This window comes from Suricata suricatta, chromosome 1, assembly GCF_006229205.1.
Source record: "Suricata suricatta isolate VVHF042 chromosome 1, meerkat_22Aug2017_6uvM2_HiC, whole genome shotgun sequence".
Lineage (NCBI taxonomy): Eukaryota > Metazoa > Chordata > Mammalia > Carnivora > Herpestidae > Suricata > Suricata suricatta.
The window spans coordinates 191,245,289-191,265,248 of record NC_043700.1 but is presented as its reverse complement, the minus strand read 5'-3'; the positions used below and the strand labels follow the sequence as shown (position 1 = coordinate 191,265,248).

At 63.8% G+C, this 19,960-nt stretch overlaps 1 protein-coding gene across 1 annotated transcript in view; it reads right to left on the bottom strand.

Moving 5' to 3' along the window:
* The window catches only part of SH3TC1 (SH3 domain and tetratricopeptide repeats 1), a 35,768-nt gene extending 22,792 nt beyond the window's left edge, over positions 1-12,976 (bottom strand). The window contains exons 1-3 of the mRNA XM_029952547.1: positions 12,869-12,976; positions 7,100-7,224; positions 3,747-3,798 (exon numbers count right to left, since the gene is read on the bottom strand). The gene's annotated coding sequence lies outside the window, so the exon portion shown is untranslated. The remainder of the gene's footprint in view (positions 1-3,746; positions 3,799-7,099; positions 7,225-12,868) is intronic.
* Positions 12,977-19,960: the final 6,984 nt, after the last annotated feature.

Genomic DNA, 19,960 nt, shown 5'->3' with positions numbered 1-19,960 from the left:
GGGAGGTCATGGGCACAGCGGGCCCTGCACACGCCCAGCCCGGCCGCCACTGCACGGAGACCTCATGGGGCGGGGGGGGGGGGCAAAGGTCCCGGAGGGCATTTTCACAGTCTCGTGACCTCAGGCAGATCTGACACAGTTCTGTGGGTCCTGGGGGGCCGGGGAGCGGGTGGGGTGGGGGTATGACCTCAGAGCTGGGGGTACAGCTGCGTCCCGGGGCAGTGCCTCCTTCCCATCGGGAGGTGTGGCCTCTCCGAGCCTGCCTGTCGTCTCCTTGGAAGGAGAGCTGTGATGGTCACATGCAAGTGTCCTGGGGGCACCGTGACAGAGCTCCACAGACTGCGAGCCTTAGTCCCTCCCGGTCTGGAGGCCAGAGTCTAAACCAGGCGTGGGCAGGGCCGTGCTCCCTCCTGAGCCCCCGGGAGGCTCCTTCTGGTCTTGTCCAGCCTCCAGGGCCCCAGGCTCCCGCCCCGGGCTCCCACTCGGTCTCCTCCACCAGCACACGGCCACCCCTGTGCGGCCCCTCTTCCATCGAAGGGCACTCCCCGCCGTACTGGGGGCCACCTGTCTCGAGATCCTTATTATATCGACACAGACCCTTTTCCCAAACAAAGCTGTGATCTGAGGTTCCCGCGGGGGGGCCACCATCCCGCCCAGGACCCCTAAACACCCGTGGGAGTGGGGAGCAGCCCAGGACAGGGCAGGCCAAAGGCCCGCGCCCACCTGCCTGGCCACAGTGCCCTCCGGTCACGCCTCAGCAACCCGTTGTCCTCCTGCCCACCCTGGGGCCTCAGGGAGGCCTGAACGAGGTCCAGTCGTGAGCCCTCACTGCCCGGTCCTCACAGCCAACTGCCCCTCCGTCTCTCCACCCTCCCCCGTCCGCTCCAGTCCTGCTGCCGACCTGCCCAGCCCAGTGGGCAGGGGTGCTTGCCCCGTGCCCTATGCCTTTGGCCTCATACTCCAGGGGACTGGGGATGCCCTCCTCCTGGTGAAGCCCAAGGATCTGATTACTTGGAAAACCCCAGCCTCACACGGGACTTGCTCTCTGGGCTCCTGGGAATCGGGGTGTGCTTTCTCTGGCTGCTTGTCTGACATCTTAGAGAGTCTGGGCATCTGCCCCCCGGTGCTGGGTGGGCCTGAGACCCTGGCTGGGGCCACTGCCCACGGGCCGTGTGACCCCAGGCAGACGCTGCCTCTCCGTGCAGCACGTGGAGGTAACAGCCACACCAGGAGGCCTATGACCCATGCATCTGGCATCTTCTCGCCAACTGAGGATTGGATTTACTACAACAGCCACGTTAGGTGGCAGAGCTGCTGCAGCGTGCGTTGGTGGGGGGTGGGCCCTTAGGCCCTTCAAGTTCAACTCCACCGTCTGCAATGGGGACAGCGAGGCCCGGGAGTGACAGGTTCTCCCAGAGGGACTCACAGCCTGGGCAGTGTGGGCCGGCCACATGCCCAGCCTCCCAGAGGGACCCTTGTTTGGAAAGCCTCCTGACCTACTAGGCTACTGGAGTGCACTTGCCGAACTGGGGTGTGCCCTGGAGCTGGGGGAGCACGGTGCAGAATGGGGCATTCTGGGGCGAGGGGCGCATTCTCTGGAGTCGGCGCAACGATCAGAGTCCGGGTGCACAGCTGAGACACCGGATTGGGACGTGCTGTGTGGAATTGGGGCATGCTCTCTGGAGTCGGGGTGCGCTGTGCAGGGTCTGAGCCCTCTGCAGAGCTGAAGAACACTGGGCGCCCTTGGGGAGGCCCTGGGAACCCCCACCCCGCGCCTCAGGCCAAGAGCATAGCTGCAGAGACAAACAGGATGCAGGGGCTCAGGCCACCGCCGGGGACAATGGCCAGCAGAGGAAACGTGACCGGACCCTGCTATGGACGAGGATCCCATCTGCGGCCTCTTTCAGCACAATTTCCAGAAAAACAAAGGGAAAAAGGCCAAGCATCTTGTGTGGTGCACATGGCAGGGTTCTGGAGCGCAGGCAGCTGGGGTGCTGCCCCACGGGCTCAGGACAGAGGCCAGAGGAGCAGGTCTCTGTGCTTGTGCTCAGAAGCAGCCCTGGGGTCACTCGGGGCTGTGGTACCACAGGCCAGCCCCGGGCTTCGAGGGGCATGCTGAGGGCTGAGCAGCGGAGAGCTGGGTCCCCTGCAGCTGGGGCGCCTCAGCCACCAGAGAGCCCAGACGCAGATCGGCGGCAGCAATGGTCTGCATCGGGCACGTCAGAGACTTCCTGCCTCCGGTTGAATCCCCGCAATGACCCAGAGCAAGACCACAGATAGCGTCTGACCCCACCTGGGGGTTCCATGAGAAACCAAAACCCAAGGTCGTGCGGCCAGCACAGCAGAGCTGACCTTGGAGGTGCTGTCCACGGATGCAGGTGCCCACTTCCGACCCCCTGTGGTGGGAGCGCCTCCCCTCTGGTGAGAAGGCCAGGGGGCTACAGCGGCGCCTGGGGTGCTGTGGGCCCATCCGCAGGCACCCGCGGGTCCCAGCTGCCGTGCCAAGGGGGCTTGGGCCCCTGAGTCCGGGTTGGGGGGCAGGTCCGCCACGGAGAGGGGCCTCAGGAGAGGAGCGCCCATCCCACAGAGACAGGGCGCGGAACACCCATCTCCCAGCTTGGGCTCCAAGCACCACACTCTGGTTTCCATCCCCTCAGGTGGCAGTTCTGTCCCTGTTCGGGACGCTGCCCTGCTGTCCACAGCCAGACTCCGGTCTCCTTAGGGTCCCCCTCACCGCAGCACCTGCCTCTGGGGCCGCCTTCCCTCTGCTCCGGGAGGCCTTGCATGCAGGTGCGAATGCAGGTGCTGGAGAGAAAGCAAGCCGAGCCTCGAGGGCGGGGCTTCCCTGACAGGGGGGCGTGCGTGTTTGGGGAAGCGGGTCGGCTTGTGTCCCGCATGTCGGCTGCTCGGAAAAAGTGTAAGAGACACGTTTTCCAGCCGGCGTGGGGGCCGTGGGCACGACCACCCCAGCCGGGAGGGCACGCACGTCTGCGGAAGGCCGGGGGGCTGGCCTGCGTCCTCCGTGCGGCCTCAGGCATCATGCAGGCACTCGGAGGTTCAGGGAGGGGGTGGGGGGGGAGGGCCTCCCCGGGGGGTCACGGGGCGCTTGTGCTGAAGCACACGGTGCCTGGCGCGAGGTCCCTGTCTCCCCAGGGTCCACTGCAGGGAAGACAGTCCCTCCAGTGTCCGGAGGTGTCCCAGTGGCCCTGGGAAGTACCCAGACCGGTTCTGTGTCCTTCCCGTGGGAAGGTCTGCAGCCCCCAGGGACCAGCTGCACCTGTGCAGCCCCTAGCCCAGTGGCCGTGACTTCTGGAGCCCCTCCCAGGGTCACAGCCGCCTCTCTCCCGGGCTGCAACCCACAGCTGGGAGGCAAGCGGCTGTGGGGGGCCCTGCCTTCCACCCTTCGCTTATTTTTTTATTGTTTAGTTCACGGGACAAATATCGACAACTGCAGGCAAAGGGAGACCAAAGGCGACTGATTCTGGATTTCATTGTATTCTCTTAAAGTATTTCCGGTTCTCCAGGACCACGCCCAGGCCTCCCCCTCGCCCCGCGGGGACCCCGGGCCGCCCCTTGCGCCTGGCCCAGCCTCTGGCTAGATCTCCTGCTCCCGTCCTGAGGTAGCTCTGCTCTCTGGGGTTCGCAGTGCCCCCTGCCCCCCACCGACGATCTGGGCCCCACCCGCTCAGCTGTGCCTTCCAGGCCCCCAGCCGCGCGGCGCCCACAGGCAAGCTGGGGAGACTGACCTGGAGAGAGCCTGGGAGAAGTAGTATAGTCCTCACAGCAGCAAAGGGAAGCCTGCGATGGAAAGGAGAGGAAGATGGAATCAAGGAAGGCTTCCTGGAAGTGGAGGCCTCTGGGCTGAGTCTTAGAAAGACGAGGCCAAGAGGCGGTGCCCGTAGGTCTTGCCAGGGCCAGAGAGAAGAGCACTTACACCCGGCCTCCACCTGGACAACCTCACTCCGGGAGGCCGGGTCACACTCTGGCCTCAGGGTTAATCCACAACCCGCCAGAATGGTGAATCTCAGGAATGCGGAGGCCCCCAGGGTGGTGGGGGCAGGGTGTGTGTTCTCTCTGGCAGCCCAGGGCCGCGGAAACAGGACAAGCAGGGGCCATACAGGCAGTTCTAGCAATGATTTCTGCAAAGGGCCACGAGGCGGGGCCAGGCCAGGGGGGCGTGAAACAGAGAACACGACGTAGGTGGTGTTCAAGAGAATGGCCCAGAAGCAGGTGCGCTGGGTGCTGCTGAGACCTTATATACCAAACAGGGCCTGGATCCCGTGGTCAGAGAGGGCCCTGCTCTGGGAGGGGTGGGGACGCGGGGCGGGGGGAAGCATCTCAGGACCCCCCCCCACGAAAGCAGGAAGGGGTCTGCCCTTAGGTGTGCCCTGCGGCCCAGGGACCGGGATGTCAAAGGGTGGGGGCCGGTCCTGGCGCCGGGGACGGGACCAGGCTGGGAGCTGGCACAGGGGTGAGCACAGGAGCTGCGTCCTGCCGCCTCCAGCCCCTGGTTACGACTGCACCTGCAGACCCAGCCGGTTAAACTGTCGAGTAGTAGCGAGAACCAGCGTAGCGTGTGGGCGAGGAGCAGACGCACAGGGTGGCTGGGGAAGCCAAGACTCGGAAGAGGCCGCCCCTCACCCAAGGTCGCGGGGAAGAGGGCCCCCAGTTTTCGCACGGTCTGCGCTAGGCAACACCCCGGCGTCTTTCCCGGCCTCTGGCTCCCCATCCATGAGATGCAGGTGTGACCTGGCCTAATGCAATTTCCCAGACAGGTCACCCTCCAGGGCGCATGTTCGGAGCCCCGCCTGGTCTAGGGACCCGGAAGGTCGGGCTGGGGATGTCGGTCCTCAGCACGCCCGGGTCTGACCGACGGATCACCCGGGGCTTCGGACAGGCGCCGGGGGCCTGGAGCCACCGGACACACAGAGAGGCCTGGGACAGGGCCGTGCTCAGCCGGGCTCCGCCTGGGTCTGTTATTTTTGGCCTTGGTGGCTGAAACCGCCCCAATCAGAGACCAGCAAAGCTTTGGTCGGCGAGATTTCAGGAACTGCTCTTTGCAAAACATGGATATTGGGACCAAACAGGCCTGTGATGACTGACGGCCACCCCGGGCCGGGTCACAGGCCTGCAGGAAGCGGTCAGCAGTTCCGGAGCCTCGGCCCGGACTGAGGACACCCCGCCCCTCCCCAGGTCAGGACCATCCGGCCTTGAAGCCAGGGACCCGCTGACTCGGCAGCTCCTCCTCGGCCGGGCAGGGCTCCTCCAGACCACGCTCCAGCATCTGGGGCCAGGTGCTTCCAGAAACGGGGCCTTCAGAAGTGGGGAGCCCCTCCTCGGCGCCCCACACAGCGCACCTCGGGCAAGCTGGTTAGGGAGCACGCGTGTCAGGCCTGCAGGGGTGCCACGGGGCCCGCCTGCTTGCAGTAGCCCCTCCACGGCGAGGGACGGGGTCCCGGGGCTGCGAGGGGCCAAGTCTCAGGAGCACCCCGGTTTGTCCCTTTGGGGAACAGGTGCGTCCCACCCGCTGAGCCGTCTGGCTGTGAGCCGCGGGGTGACCCAGAGCGGGGTGCACGGAGGAGGCGGTGGTGGAGGCCTCGGTCTCCCCAGCTTTCGGACGAGACCCAGGGACACCCTGATCCCACCGAACCGGCTCCAGAGAGCAGCGACATTCCTGACCGTGGGCGTGGGACTCCGGCTGGAATTCAGGACATTCCCCGGAGCCCAGTCACCGGGGGTGGGTCTGGAAACCAGCTTGCACAAACATGAACCCAGCCCGGCACACACTTCCCAGAGGCCTCCCGGGCGTGAGGCCTCCCAGCCTCGACCCGTCTCCCTGGAAACCAGGCCGGGGTCGGGGCAGGCGAGGGGGGGCAGGTTTAGGTGGCGATTCCCGCAGGACTCCCCATGGCCCCTGCGGCTGTGCGGGACCCGCAGGAGCCGGGCGCTGTCAGCCCCGGGCCGCGGAGGGCAGTCAGGGGGTGTCGGTTTGGCTACTTCCCACCCTCTGCTCCCTTCCCCGCAGCACCTCCGAGCAACGGGCCGGCTCCTGGGTCCCCGCTCAGCCTGGCCGCAGGTCTGCCTGTCCGGCTCGCAGAGAGGCAGACCCCCGAGTGACGCGCCTGCAGACGCCACCTTGTCGGCCTGCCCATTTTCCAGGGGCGCCCGTTCGTCCCTGCCTCCAGGGGCAGCTGGGCTGGAGGGAGCCAGGGGGCCCGGAGCTGGGTGTGGGCCCCAGGGAGCAACCCCGGCCCCACCTGGTGACCCCCGAAGCGAGCGTGAACAGCACCTGGAGGGGTCCCGGCCACAGCAGTTCGTGCCCTCTGACCGATGTCACGGGGTCAGGGTCATTGCCTTCTCCACGCGGCACACCTGCACCCTTCCCACGCCGGCCACGCCCAGGGTCTCCCCTCACTCCCTGGGGCACCCCTCCCCCTCCCCCTCCCCGCCACCCCACATGCGGTTCCCGTGGATCCGACGCTGACTGTGCGTGGCATGGGGAGGGGTCACACACCGGACAGCAGGTACCGTCACTACTACACGATGCGGGCAGGACTGGGGGCGCAGCACTGCCCGCCACACACACCTGCTGGCCTGACTCTGGGCCCGGCCAAGGGCTGGCACCGGGGCACAGATGCCTCAGAGAGCCCTGCCCTCCACAGCCCCCAGCCTACTGGTAACGGCAGCCAAGGAAACGCATGGAGACCAGAGAGCACAGCCGGGGTGGCAAAGACAGAGGATGCCCAGCGTGGCCGGGGCCACCGCACACCAGGATCCCGCCTGGGGACAGCTAGGGAGGCTGCCTGGAGGAGGGGCTCTGAGCCAAGCCTGGGCATGTGAGACACATTCCCCGGCTTGAGCTAAGCACAAAGCTTGGAGCATCCCAGGAAGTAGGAAGTGGGAAGGAGGGAGGGAGGGATGGACAAAGGACTGATGGACGGACCCACCACGGCAGCATGACGTCAAAGGGACACAGGAGCCAATTAAGAGCTCCCAGTGGCCAAAGCTGGAACACCAGGAGCACCGAAATAAAGTAGAACTGGGCCATAACCCAGGGGCAAGGCAGACATCCGTGCGCCTGCAGACTGTGCACACTCACCTGAGTGAGTTCACGGCCAAGAGACAGGTGTCCGCGCAGACTTCCAAACACGGCTCGTGGCTCCTCCGTCCTCGGGTGGGGAGCGAGTTCCCTGCCTGGGGAGGACGGCCGGGCGCAGTGACTTCCTGTTTGGGAACAGAAGGGAAACCTAGTTTTCCGTGGGACCTGACACACACCAGCCCAGCCAGCGACCAAGGCCGCGGCCAGCGGGGGCAGGTGCCCTTGACGTGATGGGGGCAGAGGCTTCCCGCCTGTGCTCTTCCTCCCCACACGACAGCCCAGCGTCACCGCGAGAGAGACGCCAGACAAGCCCAAGCCGAGTGTGTACGGGGGGTGGGGTGGCAAGCGAGGAGAGTAACTCCGCTGGGCAGTCAGGGAAGGCTTCCTGGAGGCAAACGCATTGGAGCAGGCGTCAGCGCCGGCAAGGAGGCTCCGGCGGAAGTCCCAGCATCGGCCAGGGCACAGAGAGCCCGGGGACGGAGGAACAGACCTCCCAGGGCGCCTCCCATGTGGCTGAAAGTGACCAAAGGAGGGAAGGGCGTGGGCAGCTGGGGCCCTGGGGACCAGAGCTCAGGGCCTAGACTGAGGGTGGGAGGCTCTGTGGCAGGGGGCGGGGCTCCAGTCCACGAGGACCGCCCACCTCTCCTCACCTGCCCACCCAGGCCAGGGAAGCTCCTGGGATCTGTCTGGGCAGGGGCGCAGGGGGGCCGGGGGAGGCCGCGGCAGCGCCTCAGCTGGGCCTGGCCTCTCCTCCGGGTCCCCATCATCACCCACCCCGTCCACCCTGTCCAGGATGGCAGGGAGCTCTCGAGTGTGGCCACCTCTCATGCCTCCTTCCAAACACTGCTCGGCCATCACCTCCTCGGGGAGCCTGCAGGGATTGCACCCACTTCTGGGAGGGGTTGGGAGAGGAGGGGAGGGAGGGCTTTTCCTCTGCCTTGTCCACCTGGGCATGGCTGATCCTCCCACAGTTCACCCCTCCCGCACCCCTGCAAGTCTCCCAGGGCCAGAGATGCTCGGACAGGTGCTCTGATGTCTAACCTGGCACCCGGTGCCGGGCGGGGGCCCAGTGACCCGAACCCCAGGCTGGCCTCTCTGGCTGACAGGTGCTGTGGGTGAGCCATTTAGCCCTCAGCCTCGGGCACCCTATCCATGGGCAGGACAGGGTCTGGGATGGGGGAGGGGTGCCCCATGATTATGGGAGAGAGCCCAGTGATAAGGGGCCACGCTCAAGGTCTGAGCTCCTGGCACCTGCAGGCACGGCGTCCTTTTTTCTTATTTAATTTTATCTAAAACAGTTCAGTTTTAGAGAAATTGTCCGAAAACACGCAGCTCCCACATACCCACACGCAGGGTCACCTGGGGCTAACAGGTCCCATGCCTGTGGCACGTTTGTCACACTCAGTGAACCGACACTGATTCGTCATTCTCCAAAGTCCATACTTGGTTCAGTTGCCTCTGTTTTCCCCAGATGCCTTCTCTGTCCCCAGAGCCACTGAGGGCCCAACGATATGTGAATGTCGTCGCTTTTCATGACCTCACTTTGGAGAAGAACTGGCTACAACCATGCTTAGGGGACGTCCTTCAGTGGGGATTGGGATTGTCTGGTGTTTTCCCCATTTTTCTAAATTTTGTTTTTAAATTACTTTTTGAGGGACAGACAGCGCAAGCAGGGGAGGGGCAGAGAGAGAGGGAGATACAGAATCGGAAGCAGCTCCAGGCTCTGAGCTGCTGTCAGCACAGAGCCCGACATGGACTCGAACCCACGAACCGTGAGATCATGACCTGAGCCGAAGTCGGACGTTTAACTCACTGAGCCCCCCAGGCGCCCCTTCTTACGATCAACAAGCAAAATTTGCTGCTGATTTTTTGCTCAGAGTTGGGCTGGGCCTAGGCCCCCCGACCAGCGGCTGTTTGTGGCTGGACCGCACCTGAGGAGCTGGGCCTCTCAATGGGGCCCTACCCCGTGCGGAGGAAAGACCAACCACCGCAGAAGAGCTGGGGGCCAGGAGCATGCAGGTCCCACCCGCCTGCTGGGCGCGGTGCCAGGAGAAAACAACGTTCAGTCTCCCCGACCGGAAGTGCAAAGTGATCCCGAGGGACTCGGTCGCCTCCTGGTTCAGCAAGACCCGGCCTCTGTCAGCGCCCCATGCGGCTGCAAGCCTGTGCCTGGGACCCTTGGGAGGGCCTGCGAGCCCCCAGCAGAGCCACAGCCTGAGCAGCGGCCCCGCCTCCGGAATTCCGTGAGCCCACGGCCGCCCAGCTCAGGTGGCAGGGTGCAAGGGTCCCCGCGCCTGATGACAGCTGCACCTGGGAAATGACCCAGGTGTGGCCGTCAGGGCGCTCCAGCCAGCACCCGGCACCCTGCGCCCAGCGCCCGGCGGCATGGGGCTGAGCCCAGAACACGGAGCCCTCCGAGGCTGACAGGGAAGATCCCCGAGACCCAGTAGTGGGGGAAACTGAGGTGCGTCTTGTGCTCTAAAGGGGGTCAGAATGCGTCCGTGTTTGCTGGCGTTTGTGAAGAGAAGCCGTGAGGGTAAGAAAGGAGCGGGGGCGCTGGGTGGGTGAAGCAGGGGCATTCTGCGGGGAGGGGGAGCCGCCCCGGGGCTGTGACGGCGGATACGGGACACCGTGTGCAGCGCACGCGCGCTCCTTCGTGTGCGCGGATACGGACGAGGTAGGCGGTCGGGCGCCAGGATGCGGGCAGCGTGCAGATCGGGGTCCGTGTTACAGATGCGTGAGCCCCCCTCACTGACGGTGGCGGTGCGGGGCTGGACCGAAGGGGCCGCGTGTTCTCACGGGGGCAGGCGAAATCGCCGTCCAGCACGGGGCCGGGGTGACAGGTTCCGTCCAGGAGCTGAGCAGCCGGGTTTGAGCAGTGAGTAAGCGGTCGGGGAAGCCAGGGCTCTCACTGCTGCGGTGGGAGTTACAGAAAACCAGGGCGAGGGCTGGGAGAATCCATGCGGTGGTGGATCAGAGGTGGGGACCCCGGGTCTCGCTAATACAGACACACTGTACATAGGAAGTACTTATATCCGTGCGGGCACGGGTTAGAGGCCCGCAGTCAGCAAACGCACGCGGGTTTGACACACACGCACTACTGGTAGATACACGTATACACACAGGTTAGTAGACACCCGCTTGCAGGTAAGTGTGGAAAAGGCCTGGGAAGCCGCGAGCACACTCCGAGGGCAGACAGATCCGGGTCCCTCAGACCGTCTCCAACTAACGGGATCGGGGCCCGTGGAGAAATGGCCGATTCGAGGAGGAGGCCAGCTGATGGACAGGGTGGGCCCTGGCTCGTGGCCCCACAGAGTAAGGAAGTGAATGAGTGGGCCAGTGAGTGAGTGAAATCTCACAACGGAGGGGCGAGGTGAGGGCCGCAGGGAGCCCACTGACAGAGCTCCCAGCACCCAAAGCTGGAAAACACTGAACAACAAAATTAAGTAGAACTAGATTATAACTAATTAATAATCAATAACCCAAATTATAAGGCATCCATGAGTCTACTCAGTCTTATAAATACATGAGCAAATAAATGAGGGAAAAGGGACAGGTTTGCCCAATAAATGAGGGAGAAGGGACAGGTCTGCCCGGTGGAGAAGAGCTCCCGGTGACCGATGTGGAGACACCACCCTCGAGGATAGAGGACGGGAGCGCCCTGCCCAGCCCTCAGGCATGCACTGAGCACAGAGACCTCCCCGCTGCTGAGAGCTCAGTGCAGGAGAGCAGGAGGGGGCCGTGCAGCCGGGAAGCCCGCAAACCCGACCCCGGGGAGGGGGTCAAGGTCATCATCACGGTGACGGCAAATGCCCTTGATGTGACATGAGGAGAGGGCGCTGCGCCGCCGTGGTCTTCCTCCCGGGACCCCGCGATCCCTGCCCGGCCACGAGAAAGGCTCAGACAAGTCCCGACGGAGGGCCTTGCTCAGGACGCCTGGCCAGAACCCCTCTAAGGAGTCCTCGCAATCTGGCAAGTGTGAGACCCTGTCACAGCCCCCAGGAGCCTGGGGGACACGTGGACAAGATGTCACATGGTGTCCCAGAAGGGCTCCAGGTCCAGGAGGGGACACTAGGGGAATTCGTGAAGACTGAACCAAGGCTAGACTTTTCTGAAGCATAATTAATTTAGGGGACCCAAAGGGAGGGGTGGGCGCTCAGTCGGTTGAGAGTCCAACTTCAGCTCAGGTCATGATCTCACAGTTCATGGGTTTGAGCCCCGCGTTGGGCTCTGTGCTGACAGCTCAGAGCCTGGAGCCTGCTTTGGATTCTGTGTCTCCCTCTCTCTCCCTCCCTGCTTTCTCTCTTTCTGTCAAAAATAAATAAAATTTTTATTAAAATAAAAAGAATAATGGACCATACTTGCACATCAGCTGAGGCAAACACACCGTGCCAATGTAGGATGTCAGTGATCAGGGGCTCGGGGGGAGGGTATGAGAACCCTGTGCCTCCTTGGTAATTGTTTTGTCGATCTGAAACTGTCCTAAAACACGCAAGTGTTCCAGCAAGGTGGATGCGTGTGGACATTAAGACCCACAGACACTGAGGATGCATCTGGCCCCCAGCCGACGGCCCAGGGCAAAGTCCCAGGGCCACTTGCTGTGTCCTTGGGCCAGCCCAGGAGTCTCTCCGCTGCACCTGCACCTCCCTCTGCTGGGCTTGAGCCCAAGCCCCGGGGCCACAGAGGCAGGCCTTGGGCAGCCCATCCGAGCCCCGCCACTGCCTGCTGCCCGCTGCCCTCCAGGGATCTCGGCCAAGTGGTGGCAGCCGGAGCCTCGGGCCTCTGGTGACGCAATGAGAAACTTCCAAGTCCCGAGAAGCCTGCAGCCAGTGGGCAGGGGATTGGTCACCAGGGTCCTTGTGCCTGTGCAGAAACTGCAGCTCAGAGAGGAGCAGCACCTGGCCTGGGGCCTCGGAGGGGCCCCTCACTCGGGTCTGGCCAGTGCCAAGCCCACAGCAGGGGGGGCAAGACCGTGGGGGCAGAGCCCTCCTTTGACTCTTCCACGTCCAGCCCCATCCGTCTCCCCACTGCCCTCCCAGGCTCCAAGCCTCTCTCAGGCCCACCCCTGAAGGAGTGGTCGTCCCCGGGGGGTGGGGGGATGACAGGCACTTTGGCCCCTGGGGGCCAGGATGGGGCTGGGGGAAGAGGGGGGCAGAGAGCAGGGGGCTGAAGTCCACACAGGGTAGGGCAGCGCCACGGTGAGAAACAGCCAGGACCCCGGCCCCTACCGCCAGCCCAGGGCTCCGGCTCCTCTCCGAGGCCATCTGCACGGAGAGCGGCCGCTGACCGAGGTGGGCCTGTGCGGGGCCCCTGCGACTCTCACCCTACGCAGGGAAACTGAGGTACAGAGGGGCAGGGTCACTGGCTCCCAGGTGCTCGCCCAGGATCAGAAGCCCCAGGGCCGCTGCCTCCTGAGCCCTTTAGGGGCCCCGACCGGTGGGCAGGAACATCCCCGCCTCACAGTGGCCACAGAAGGCCTCCAGCATCACCTGCCGGCTTTCAGCTCCTTTCTCGGGCTCAGGGACACCAGGCTGGCCTTTCCTTGGCCTCCTGAACCCCAGCCTGAAGCGGCACCCACCCTGTTGCTCCCGCCCGGACCCGGATTTGGAGTGCACACCCCACGCACCCCTTCCCGGCCCCACCTGTCCAGACAGGCAGGGGCGGCTCCTCCCAGGGAAGATGCCGCCCAGGGGCCTGGAACTCACCCTGCCAGGGGGCAGACGCTGCCAGAGAAGGAATGTGGGGAGGGAGGCTCCCCGGGACCCTCACCTGCGGCTGTGCCAGCAGTTGCTGCCGGGTCCTGGGCCCCTCAGGTCCGGTCGGTCCAGCCCGGGGGGCCAGAGCTGCCCGGGCTGGAAGGCGCACGCTTCGGGACCCCAGGCTCCAATCAGGTGGCCTGAGTAACCGCCCAGGTCATTGGTCACGCCCACGACTACGGTCCCGCCCCCCCGGAAGGCCCCGCCCCTCCTGGAAGGGCCCGAGTCTCCTCCCCGTTGACCTTCCTCCTCCTTATCGGCCTTGGAAGTCCCCGGTCAGCATTCCCGGGAGGGGAGGAGCCGCCATCGGGAAAGGGGGGGGCCCTCAGGAAGGAGGGGGGCTGGGCTGGGCCCTTGCACAGCTGCCCGGGTGGCGACCACCCACCGCTTAGCTGGGCTGAGGGCAGCTCACTCCTCCAGGGGGCCCCGGTTTCTGTAGCTGGGCCTGGGGGCAGCTGCCTGGGACACTCAGCAAACACTTATTGAACCCCTACTGTGTACCAGGCCCAGCGTGAGGCCGGCAGTGGGGCAGTGCTGATGGGCAGGGTCTCACGTGGTGTCCAGAGAGGCCCATATTTGCTCCCGATGAGTCACCTGTCGTGTCCTTGAAGTTGGAGTCTAGACTCCAAAACCACCGTATCAGGATCTCCCAGGTCAGGCCCAGGAATCTGGATTTTCAACAAGTTCCCAAGTGACCTTTGACACCCCAGTCCCCAAAGGGCACGCCTGCCTTCAGATTAATCCTACAGGTGGGCACAGTTCCCCGCCCGGCCATGACCCCCCTCCTCCCCCCGCAGACCCCTGACCTCGAAGGGCTGAACATACCTGCCCTAAGTCCTCAGTGCTCCTCAGGACCAACAGGTTTGCAGGTGTTGGGGGGCAGGTGTGGGGGGGGCGGGTGTCCAAGGAGGAGTGTGGGGCACCCGAGTTGGGGCGGGCACCCCAGCTGTGGATCTTCACCCGGCACCCCGGTGACTCCGGACACGCAGGGGATTGGCGTTGTCACAGGGAGCGGCTGTCTCATCAGGCGTCAGGGCACGCGGGCGCCCGTCCCTGTCCCCCGTGTGGACGTGGGCACGTGCACGGATGCCGTGCGGAGCGCCTGTCGTGCTCTCCGCGGTGTGAGAGCGCCGCAGGACTGGGGGCCCAGAGCGCTGGCCGGCCGCCCGATGCTCTCCCTCGTCTCGAGACCGGGGCTGCCTGTCCGCAAGGCCTCACGGGCTTGTCTGAGTGTCCCCCGCTGTCCCCGGACGGGGCTCCTCCAGGGAGGGCCATCCCCATGAGCGTCACCCACGCCAGCTGCCCTCAGCGAGGGCAGCGTGTAGACTTCGGAATTCCTCCCCACAATCCGGGGGGTGGGGTGGGGAGATTACGCAAGTTAGCCAGACTCCGGACTGTTCTGGAAAACCCAGGAGCCTGGCTACACCTGGGGGCTGGGACTCCTCAATGCCCACGGCCACACAGGGCGCGGGGTGCTCCTCGGGCTCACTAGCTGGTGCCCTGCGGGGACTGAACCGTGACCCGGCTTTCCCAGGCCTAGTGGGGCCCAGCGGCCAAGCCCCGGGGCTCTGTCCCCAGGCCTGGCGTCCTGGGGCTCCTGGGGACTCTCCAAGCTCTGGCACAGTGGCCAGGGAGCATGTTAGCATGTTAGCCTGGGGTCTAGAGGTGGTTCGGGTGAGGGCCTGCAGGGGGCCAGCTCCCCACTCACGCTTCCCCTGCACCCTTTGATTTCAAAGGCTCCGACCCTCCCACGCCCAGCCAGGTCAGCCTCAGGCCTGACGTTGGGGGACTCTAAAGGCCCCGGGCCGCAGAGCCACGTGGGGGTGGACGCAGTCTGACCCTGAAGGTCTCCAAGTGGGGATCCTACTGTGGGACGTCCCCCCGCTGGAGTCTTGGGGTCTAGAAGCTCTGCCCCTCCCCCCCACATAGCACCACGCTGGGTCAGGGCCTCTGTCCTTTCCTTAATGTTTATTTTTATTTTGAGAGAGGAGAGAGCAGGGGAGGGCCAGAGAGAGGGGGGCGGAGAGAGAGAATCCAAGCAGGCTTGTGCTGTCAGCACAGAGCCCAACACGGGGCTCCGGCTCACTGTGAGATCCTGACCTGAGGCGAGATCAGGAGTCGTGTGCTCAACCGACTGAGCCCCCAGGCGCCCCTGTGTTTTTACCCCGGCTCAGCCACAGACAACACACGCCCGTCTCTGGGCCTCAGTTTCCCTGCTTGCCAGCTGGGAGAGTGCGCTGGGAGCCCGAGGCCAGCAGCCTCCCCGCCCGTCAGACGTCCTCTGCATCTGTGAGCGTGTGGTCCTGGCTGGGGGCCCGGCCGCCTCTGAGCCGGTGTGCGGTGACACACGCCTGTCCTTGCTCTTTGAGGGAGTTCTGTCGGTGACACAGCGGTGGCACGTCCCCGCCTCTAACCTAATGTTGATGTGGACAAGGTGGCCGCCACCGCCTCTCCCTGGACATGGTCACCACGGGGCCCAGAACTCGCTTAAAAAAGCATCACCGAAGTCCTAAATCTGTTGTCTGAGTCTTTTAGAGATCCTGTTATACACGGGGCACGGCGCTCCCTGCGGCCAGAGGGAGACACAGGACACAAGCACCTGCACACATGAAAGGGGGCCCTGCACGCCCCCAAGGCCACGGGCCGGAGCCTGGTTCTTCTGAGGGGGCCACAGGGCCATCCTCAGCACGCCCCTGCGCGGCGGCCGGGGACTGGGGGGGGGCTGGGTCCTGGCCGCTGGCCGCTGAGCGCGTGAGGAGTTTCTGAGCGCACCCTCCGGGGCAGGGCGGGGCTCCCACATGCCTGGAGCTCTTTTTGCTTTGAAAATGCTCTTTAGAGGAAGGAGCAGAGTCAGATGGAGAAAACAGCGCTCAGAACGGAACCAGAGGTGATTATTTCTGGAATCAGGAAACGCGGTCAGGCTTGATAAGAAAGCCGGTCTTTGGGACCCAGGTGTGAGTGAAGGTGCATCTGAGCGAGTCTGTGAGCCTGAGGGCGGGCAGCAGGGCTGTGACATCTGTGCTCCTGGAGCTGGCTGCCTCGGTGGCCCCAGGCTGGAGGCCCCCCGCAACCTCCCCCACACCATTATGACAAAGCCCATGGAGGAACCCCAAGAGCCTGGGGGACGGCTGACTCCTTGATGGCCTGGAACGACCCCTCCCCCCACAACCGGGCCTCAGTTTCCCCGTCCAGATCCGGGCGCCAGGCCAGCTCCCTGCATGTATCCTGTCCCCATGTCTGTCCAAACCCAGAGGGATGGTTCCTACTCAGCACTGCCCTCTAGTGGAAAGCCAGCATTGGGAGCACACAGACCCCATTGGTCCTTGCCCTGCCTGGGTCGCCTGTGGGCCACCCCACGGTGGGGGCCGTGCGCTAGCTCTTGGCCTCGGGAGACGGGCAGCTGAGTGATGGAGAAGAGACAACGGGGCTTTCAGCTGGCAGAGCGGGCTTGGGGTCCCCCTGCACTAGATATCAGCGGGAGACCCCGGGCAGATGTCCTGGCCTAAGGGACATCTGTGACGTCAAGAGCCTGCCACACCGGGCCATGCCGGACTGGACGCAGCCACATCCACAGAGCGGCCACAGGTCCCCTCCCTTGGAGACTGCGAGGGCCACCCCACCTGGACAGGCACACGCGGCCCCTTGCACCCACCTTGCGGGGAGGGGGGAGGGGGGACGAGACGCATGCACCAGCCTCTGACCATTCAGGCTGTGTTTTCTTGAGTCAGACACTTAACCTCACTAAGCTTCCATTTTTTATCTCAAAAATGGGGCTCAGGCATGAGCCAGCTCAGAAGTGACCTCCCCTGGCAGACCGGAGGGGACCCCAGCCCCGCGACCGCCTCACCACGGCCTCACGGGAGCCCTTGAATCACAGTAGCTGTGGGACAAATGTTTCATAACCCCCCCGCCCCAGGGTGTGTAAGTGAGGGAGGGCACAAAGGGCAGCTCGCCGTGGCGGTGACCTCCACCACACTGGGGTCTGCGTAGCTATTGATCTGACACTTGCTGGCTTCCAGTTGACCCCAGGGAGGGCACACCTTCCCTGTGCCTCGGTTTTCCCCATCTGTGAGGTGGAGCCAGCAACCTCAGGGCCGGATGGGGCAAAGCGCAGGTGATCCTGCGGTGCTGGTGGTGCAGGTGCCCTGGGCCAGGTCTCGCTTGGGGGCAGATCCGCCCCCCCCGCCCCCCACCCTGCCACCCTGGAAAGTCAGCCCCTCATATGGAGAAAGAAATACAGGACTGCCGCAGGTCATTTGCCCCTTGGAAGAGCAAATGACAAACGGGACCTGATTTTCCGGAAGGACAAGGAAGAGAGTGAGCTCATAAATGCTCTGGTGGCCCGCTCGATCCTCGAGATCCACTAAGAAGCACCTAGGATTACACACCCCTTGATCTCAGTGGTGTTCTTGGCTCCGCTGACGTAGGGCTGTGTGACCTCAAGCAGGGTGCTCACCCTCTCTGAGCCTGGGAGCCCCCCGTTGTGAGGCGAATTGCCCGTGGACCAGATGGCAGGCAGTCGTGCCCTACTTCTTTCCTCGCCACCCCACCTGCCCCTAAGAGTCCGCCCTGGAGACCTCGGGTCCCCTCATCTGATTTTCATCTGCGTCCCAGAGGGGTTTTTTTTAATGTTTTATTTATTTCTGAGAGAGAGTGTGTGTGAGCAGGAGAAGGGCGGAGAGGGAGGGCGACACAGCATCCGAAGCAGGCTCCGGGCTCTGAGCTGTCTGCAGGGAGCCCGATGTGGAGACTGAACTCATGAACTGTAAGATCATGACCTGAGCTGAACTTGGACGCTCCACCGACTGAGCCCCAGGCGCCCCGGAGACTTTTAAATCAATCAATGGAGTAAAACCTGCAGGCGCTGCTCGGGGGCAGGTCCGGCTGGTAGCTCAGCCCCTGCCGGTTCCCCTTCTTCTCTTATTCCTCCTCAAACACCGTTATCATCCCGGTTCCTGGATGAGTAAACTGAGGTTAGGAAAGGTCAGGAGTGGGGGGGCGCGGGGCTGGCTGTGATTCCAGACCCCAGGCTGGCCCGTGCACCTGGCCCAGGGCGGGACTGGGTCTCCGGTCCCCGAGCTGTCACCCCCGGCGCGGTGACCCTGGGAAGGCCTCTCCCCTCCCCTCGCATAAGCCACAGCGTGCTCACCTGTGCACAGGGACCGTCACAGGGTAAGGGGACGGATGTAAAGAATGTGTGCCCAGCACAGGGAGAGTCCCTGTTTGCTGTTGTTTTTATTACTTTTACCAATTTTACATACAAAAAAGTGTACTTGGCCTGGGTGTACGGTTGTGTCTGAATTTTGACACTCACGTAATCATCCCATGAAATCCGAAACAACCCTGTCACCTCCCCAAACCGCGTCCTTGAAAGATGAACTCATGTCTCCCCGAGGAGGCAGCTGGCTGGTGGCTCGGCCTGGCCTCCTGGCTCGCTCTACACGGCCTGCAGGTCCGAAGGCGCAGGGGCTGCTCTCAGAGGTGACCTGGGTCGCTTCTGTGGCCTGGGGGTCGGCGCCGCTGAGGCCAGAGGCTGGGAGGTGCGACCAGGCCTCCCCATCTGGGAGGGCTGCCCTTGTGCCCTCTGCATGGTGGTCTGCCCACCTCGTCATCGAGCTCGGGACAATAGCGGACTCTGGCCTGCTGGGACCTTGTCCCTCTGGGTCCATTTTCCCCTCGCCCGAGGAAGCCCTTACACCTGAAACTTTCCTCCCGGGACCTACGCGGCATGGTGCTGGATTGGGCCTCCAAAGAGAGGCTCAGATCCCCACCTCGAGGACCCATGAGGTGGCCCTATATGGAAGTAGGGTCTTCATGGGTGTAACCAGCTGAGACAGGGCCCTGCTGGAGTCGGGCTGGAGCAGGGCGCGCCCGGAATCCAAGGACAAGTGTCATCTGGGCGGCATGGGGAGGCCAGGTTGGAGTGGGGCAGCTGCTTGCCCGGAGCCCCCGGGAGCTGGGGGAGGGCAGGGAAAGACCCTCCCCGGGAGTTTTTGCGGGGAGCACAGCCCTCGGACATCCGGCCTCCTGGACAGCGGGAGGACACACTTGTGTATCTTGTGTTGCTTTTTGTCACCCAGCCCCGGGACGTGGTGCATTCCCCTGCACATTCCAGTTACTCCCCGGGGACCCAGACCAGCTCTTCCCGTCTCTCTGGCTTCCCACACAGGAAGGTGCTGGGCAGTGTGCACCTGCCCCTGAGCCTGCTCTCACTTACCCCTGGTCCCCTCTGCTTCTGCCGCGCAGGCACACAGTTTCATGAGAGGAAACGCTTTTTGATCGGCAGCCCAAACTCCAGGTCTTGCACGGAGTCGTTTCCAGAACGAGGCCCGTGTATCTCCGACTTCATCCCATTGCCGTGCCCAGCCAGCTCTGTGCCGGCGAAGTGTTGCCAGGTCTGCCCACCCAGTCAGAGTTCACAGGGAGGCTGAGCGCCCAGTGACTGGCGCCTGTGACCCCCGCCGGCACATGCCTCCTTCCCACCTGCCCGGGGACTCAGGTGAGCGTAGGCGTGTGGCGGTGAGCTTGGGCTGGACTTACCCGGACAGTCCAGCTGTGGCGAGAGAGCAAGGCTCCGAGACATGAGTCACATGTTATTTTTACTCTTGGTTTCATATGGCACGGTTTTAAATTATTGAGTGCCTGGAAAGATCCCACAATGAAATCATATTTCATTTGTTCCCCCACTTGGCTGTGAAGTAAATCAATTGTCGGGCTGTATTTGGAGGTGAAGGAAGGACAGAGGGACCCACAGCGTCAGCCAGAGTGCGCCTGGGGGGCCCTGGCGTCATCCGGGCGTACCGGGTGCTGTCTGCTCCCGCCGGCCCCGAGGGACTTTGCCTGGGGGCTTCTGCAGCGTTGGGGTTTCAGGGAAACACCGTTTTAGACCCCAGGGGAGCCCCCTGCTCTCTGCAGAAGCAACTTGTGGGAAGCCTGAGCACACCCAGGACAAGGTCAGGGACACTGGGGGGGCGATGAGGGAGCATGACCTCTTTCCTTTTGGTGTGCTGAGAGGTGGCAAAGGGGACCACAGCAGTGAACATGCTGACCCCACAGTTTAGTGGCTGTTCTCCTCTGCGTTGGAGATCCCAGGGTGCTCTGCAGA